This window comes from Rhinatrema bivittatum, chromosome 16, assembly GCF_901001135.1.
Source record: "Rhinatrema bivittatum chromosome 16, aRhiBiv1.1, whole genome shotgun sequence".
Taxonomy (NCBI): Eukaryota; Metazoa; Chordata; class Amphibia; order Gymnophiona; family Rhinatrematidae; genus Rhinatrema; species Rhinatrema bivittatum.
Genome location: NC_042630.1, coordinates 12469088 through 12475087, shown reverse-complemented (window position 1 = coordinate 12475087; position 6000 = coordinate 12469088).

Sequence of the window (6000 nt, the reverse complement as noted above, 5' to 3'; positions counted from 1 at the left end):
ATATTTACCTGTGCAAAAAAAGTTGATCTGAAGCATTCCAGGGCAGGGCCAAGAGGCATACACACAAGTTACAAAATTTTAAAGAGATTTAAATTAATACTTTAGAGAATTTTTTCATACAATTTTACATCTACTAGTTATTAGTTAACCAATGCAATTGATATCAGACTTGTCTATTGTTTGCTATTGTTGCATGGATAGATCTGGGTGAACCGAGGAGAGTTCAGGGTGAAGTACCGGGAGGGTTTCAATGAACTGGTGGAAATTTTAGCAAACTGGTGATTTCAACTATGTGTGTATATTTGAAAATATAGCCACTTCCACATAAAGGATACATCTCAATTTGAGTATATTGCCCCAGTTCTGAATTCTCTGAATTGGCTGCCTATTGATTTCTGTATGTAGTACAAAGTACTTACTGTGAGACATAATGCTCTAAATGATGAATAACCCCTTTGTATTAACCAAATATTAAAAATATATTTCCCAATTAGAAACTTAAGGTATTTGGGTCAGTGTCTTTTGGAAGTCATCCATCTTGCACACTCAACAGAGATATTGTTTTCAGTGGTAGGTTCTGCTCTGTGGAACCAATTGTCAGTTAATTTACCTAGAAGAGCATACAAAATAACTTTCAAGAAAGAGTTTAAAAGATGCATTTATTTAAACATGCATTTTATTAAATTATTAAGTAGGTGTTTCGACCACTTCTTAGATGACCTTTTTGCATTTGACATTGGCTAGTGTATTTTCTGACCAGCTTTATTTTATGGTTTTTCCTCACTTGTTTTATGTAAACCTTTTATATGTTGTTATGTTTTAGTGATCATCTTATTATGAATGTGTTTTAGTAAGCTGCCTAGGTCATGGGATAGTGAGGACTATACATTTTTTTAAACTAAATTGTTTTAAAATTAAATCTGGGTTTTACATAAGTTTTATTTTTAATTAAGAAAAATAGACATATGTATATTTGAAAAATAGACAGAGAAAGTAAGCACTTTCAATACATTGTAGATATTCATGTATACTGAAACATACACACATTTGCTGGGTAGTGAATATACTCATATTTTATAGTCTACATGGACCAGAATTTTACAAATTATAAAATACTATAGTAGATTTCTGAGTGCCCATATATGCATGTACATTATACTTATAATGTTACTGTTATAGTCATTGTCACTGTGTATTGAGAAAGAATTCACCAAATTTAGGAAAGTTTTAAAAACTTGGGGCTTTTTTTCAAGAGTTTTTGATACCTTGTAACTTGTTGGTATCCTGTATTTAATGGTTTGATACAATATAACCAGTAAGGTATACTCCATTAACATGATGACAACTTTTATGCTAGTCCATTTACAGTTTCAATTGCTTTTCATGTTGTTTTAATTGGAATTTAATCTTATTGTATGTTTTATTCTTTAGTGTAATTTTAATGTAATTTTATTGTAAATCTCGATTAATTGTAATGAAAGGCAAGTCATCAAATTAAATTAAACTAAACTAGGATATGCAAGAAACAAGATAAATGCCTCTGAATTTCTCTTTTGATGTGAAATTTGCAGGGACAATTCAGGCCTCTATTTTCTGAGCATATATTAGAGCTTGTGCTCTCCAACCTCCTCCCCACTCCCCAAAGAATAGAAGAAAGGTCAGCAAAATATTACAAATATTCTTTTTCATGCAAGAGAACTAAGAAATGATTACATTGCAAAAGTATGCCTAGATTATAAAACATATCCCTGGCCACTGCCATCAGATTGTCTAACCTCCAGTTTTGCCTGAAACAGGAGAGTAGACACTGATTGGAGAACTATTTTCTATAATGTCATGTTGAGATCATGCAGATCTCAAAATAGAAATTGACTTTGCACTTTTATGTGGCCCTCATCCATATGCATTGGCTTTGCTTGTTTACTTACTGTAAAAGTAAGTGAACAAAGGTCAAGAAGTCCAATAATAACAACAGTTTACACCCTCAGGACCATCATCAATATCTCTGGCTATATCTCTACCTGATCTTTGGTATCCAATAAGATGCTAACTTGAGATGTCTGCACCAAGCTTCTACACCTTCCAGACCTGTGTAAGGATAAACAAGGACGATGATGTCTCAACAGAGAGACACTATACGTTCCTTCAATTACTGTTTTGCAGTGTGATGAGAGAACAAATTTTAACTTTTAATTAAGAAGATCTGAAATTACTATTACTTATTTAGTAGTAGATAGCCTGTAATTTTTTTGAATTAAATTTGTACGAGTTTTAGTCAATGAGCTCTTGTGCTACTTCAGAAATTGTGAAAATTGCAAAGAACTGTTCTGACCACTGAAGCAATTGCTATATTAATCAACTTATGTTTTAATTGTGGGTAAATTTGTCCACCCTCAGATCTTGTGTGGACAAATTTACACTGACAAAGGGGGGGAGGATATTTTTAAGTTACCAGATCTATGCAGTTGGATGCCAATTTGACCCACACAAATCTTTACAATTAGGACCTCTAAGTTTCTTGGTTATGCTCCTATGTTTTCAGCTTACATTAGCCTTGCAAGGATATTTTCTTTACTTATCAGATGTATTAGCTTACAGTTTGAAAGAAAGAGCTTTCTTATAAAGATATAGGACTTTGTGTAAAAATAAGTCTTTGTCGACAATAAAAATTTGCCATTACAGTAACAGCAATCAGCTGTCAAGTCTCCCGTGTATGAGCTACAAGGGCACCATATAACTGCTTCAGGAGAGTCGCAGAAGTGTTTAGATGTACAGAGAGTGAAGTTTTGTTTGTTTGGTTTTTTTTGGGGGGGGGGGGGAAAGTTTCTACTGACAGTTTTGCTGATCCATAATGAGGTGCAGTAGAGAAGCAGGAGACCTATAAAGCTTTCTGTGAACTTCAGATCATTTTTGTGTACTATGAGCTGTTGCAACATTATAGAGAATAATTTATTTGGGCTGTAACAGGTAATTTCTGCTCAGATATTTTTCAGTTCAGTCAGCCATATCCACAAAATTCAAACTTAATGGGATAAAATAAGAGTTGAGAGAGGATAAAGGAAGACAGCGCACGTCAGAATGAAGAAGATTCTGTACTTGAAGGGCACAGGTGACATGTGTTTGTTTTTTGTGAAGCTGGAGAGACTCGGGGCCAGATATAGTAAATGGGTATTTCCCACCATTTGTCTACTGAAAAGGAATTTAGCACATCCGGAGGTAAAGGAAGGTGGGTGCCTATGCCTATTGCCGCAGCAAAGAAAATCATTTTGACTCTTTGGATTTCGGTGGTGTTACCTTGAGAGGAGCATACAGGTATCTGTCGCAGTAGGGACGGAGTGCAGTGGACAACGAGTGGAACCAGTGAAGGAGGTCACATTCATGGAGGTCCTCAATAGCACACATGGGGATTTTGCATTAAATCTAATATTAGACTAGGAATCAGTGACAGCCACTGGACCATGAATGAGGTAAGACCTGGGGTGGCTCAGGTTTCTGTATTCAAGGAAGGGCAGAGAACGAGATCCTGAGAGACCGGTGGACTGTGGTCCTTGTGTTCCCCTTATTTAGGCTTCCTAGTTTGTAATTGTATTTCCCTTTTTCAAACAGCTAAAAAGTACTGTCTGAATAGTTTGTAGCTGAAATAAAACAGAGTAAGAAATGCTTCATGATACTAGATTTAGAAAATGAACACTGTTCAAATTCTGACTGATGCTGTGTAATCATGAAAATAATATACAGAGTTGTTTAATAAATGCAATGCTGTATGCCAGGGCTTTGTCATTTAAAAAGTTGTTTTGCCTGTCATGCATTGGCGATGGCTGGGTTGCATCTCTGTAATAATGTAATTTGGTGCATAAAGTGTAAATATTGTTTTACTGCACAAAGCTGGTAATTCGTCATAGCACCACCCCGTTGCGCAGTATGTGTGCGCACAATTGTACATGTGTACCTTCTGGCTATTGTTCAAATGGAAACTACCTGGCTTGTTTCTCTTTAGATTAGTTGCAAAAATGCTCATGGGGTAAGCACAGTAGGGGGAGGATGCTGGGTGAGGGAAGAAGGGTGAAAATGTCAAAGATGAAAGAGGGTCTGCTGAAAGCTGGATGGGAGACTGAAATGGACAGACCAGAAGGGACTTTATGGCCCTTATCTGCCGACATGTTCTATGCTTCTGTGTTTCACTTCCAATGTATGTATTTGTAGTGTGTTTAGCTCAAGTCTTTCTCATTGGTAGCTCAAGATGAACTACATTCAGGTGTGGTATTTTCCCTGTCCATCGAGGGCTTACAGTCTAAGGGTTCTATTTACCAAGACCCGTCTCTTCTATTCTGAAGCCTTTGAAAAGTTTGAACCCAGTGCTCTCAGAACTGTCACCAGATGAAACAATTTCAGGATTCAGATGTCAATTTGAATCCATTCCACCAGCTGCAGAGTGAACATTGGTGTGAACAAGTGAAGGAAAAGAAGTACAGTTTTCCAGCTTAATTATTTAAAGAGAAGGCTATCTCTTGTACTGTGGTATAACAACACTAAAAGAAAAATTAAAATGTATGTTCTTTTTCTAAAATACACACTTTAAGAACTGAAATACCAGTAACGTGAATGTTTTCTTTTTTTCAAGAAAGGTTTTGATCAGCAGATGGGCAACCAAACCCATGTGAAAGAATTCCTCATTGTTGGGCTCCCAAGTCTTCCAGAGCTTCAGATCTTGTTGTTCTTGTTGTTTCTGCTGATGTACATTATAACCATCTGTGTCAATCTCACCTTAATTACCATAGTGAGGATATCTCACCATCTTCAGAGACCCATGTACTTCTTCCTCAGCAATTTGTCCTTCCTTGAGATGGGCTACGTGTCCGTCACTGTTCCCAGAATCCTCACCAGCCTTCTGACGCATAGGCACAACATTTCTTTTGAGGGATGTTTCCTGCAATTGTTCTTTTTCACGTTCCTTGGTGCTACAGAGAATATTCTTCTCGGACTAATGTCTTTTGATCGGTACGTTGCCATCTGTCAACCCTTGCGCTATGCCTCCATTATGTGCAACAGAGTATGTGTCAAGCTACTTATTGCAACATGGCTTATTGCCTTTCTGACTACTTCATTTCCAATCATTTTGATTTCCAAGTTACCTTTTTGTGGTCCTAATGTCATTGACCATTTTTTCTGTGAATGTTCTCCTTTGCTAAAATTAGCCTGTGGTAATGTCTATTTTGGGGACCTCACAGTTACCGTTTGTGCTTCTGTTGTGGTACTGTGTTCTGTCATGGTAACCCTAGTCTCCTACATTTATATCATATCAACGATTCTGAAAATGTCTTCAGCAATAGTCAATCCGAAGGCCTTCTCTACTTGTGCCTCCCACCTCACAGTCGTCATAATTTTCTATGGTACAGTGCTTACTATGTACATTAAGCCAACTACAAGAGATGCCCAGCAGAACAAGGTGATGGCTGTACTTTATGCTATTGTCACTCCTCTAATAAATCCATTTATTTATAGTCTAAAAAATAAGGAAGTCAAGGAAGCCCTGTATGAATATGTCACTAAAAAGAGACATTTTTGAATATTCTAAGGGACCTGTATGTGTATACTGACATTTTTTTCATAGTCACAGATTGGAATAAAACATATATGCCTTATTTGTACGGTATATAAAAACTTTTAAATATATAAATAGTAGAAAGGATGACCTAATGACTTGGCATGAGCACACACAGCATCATACTCACCGGATATAGCAATCAGTGTTGAGGTTGCTATGATAACAAGTTAGAAGCCTTAGCAGTAACCTACATGGCTGGGTTTGCCCAACAGGTTGTAATGGTAGAATTGACCAGCAGATGGGTCTGTCTGGTGGGCTGCAAGATTTGTAATTAACTAGAAGTCCTAAGGGAAAAATGCAGGTGCTTCATATAGTCTGCCTGGCAGTCTACACAGGGGACCCAAGAGGACAAATGTCCATGCTGGTATTTCTGGCTATTTATAGTATTACTGAAT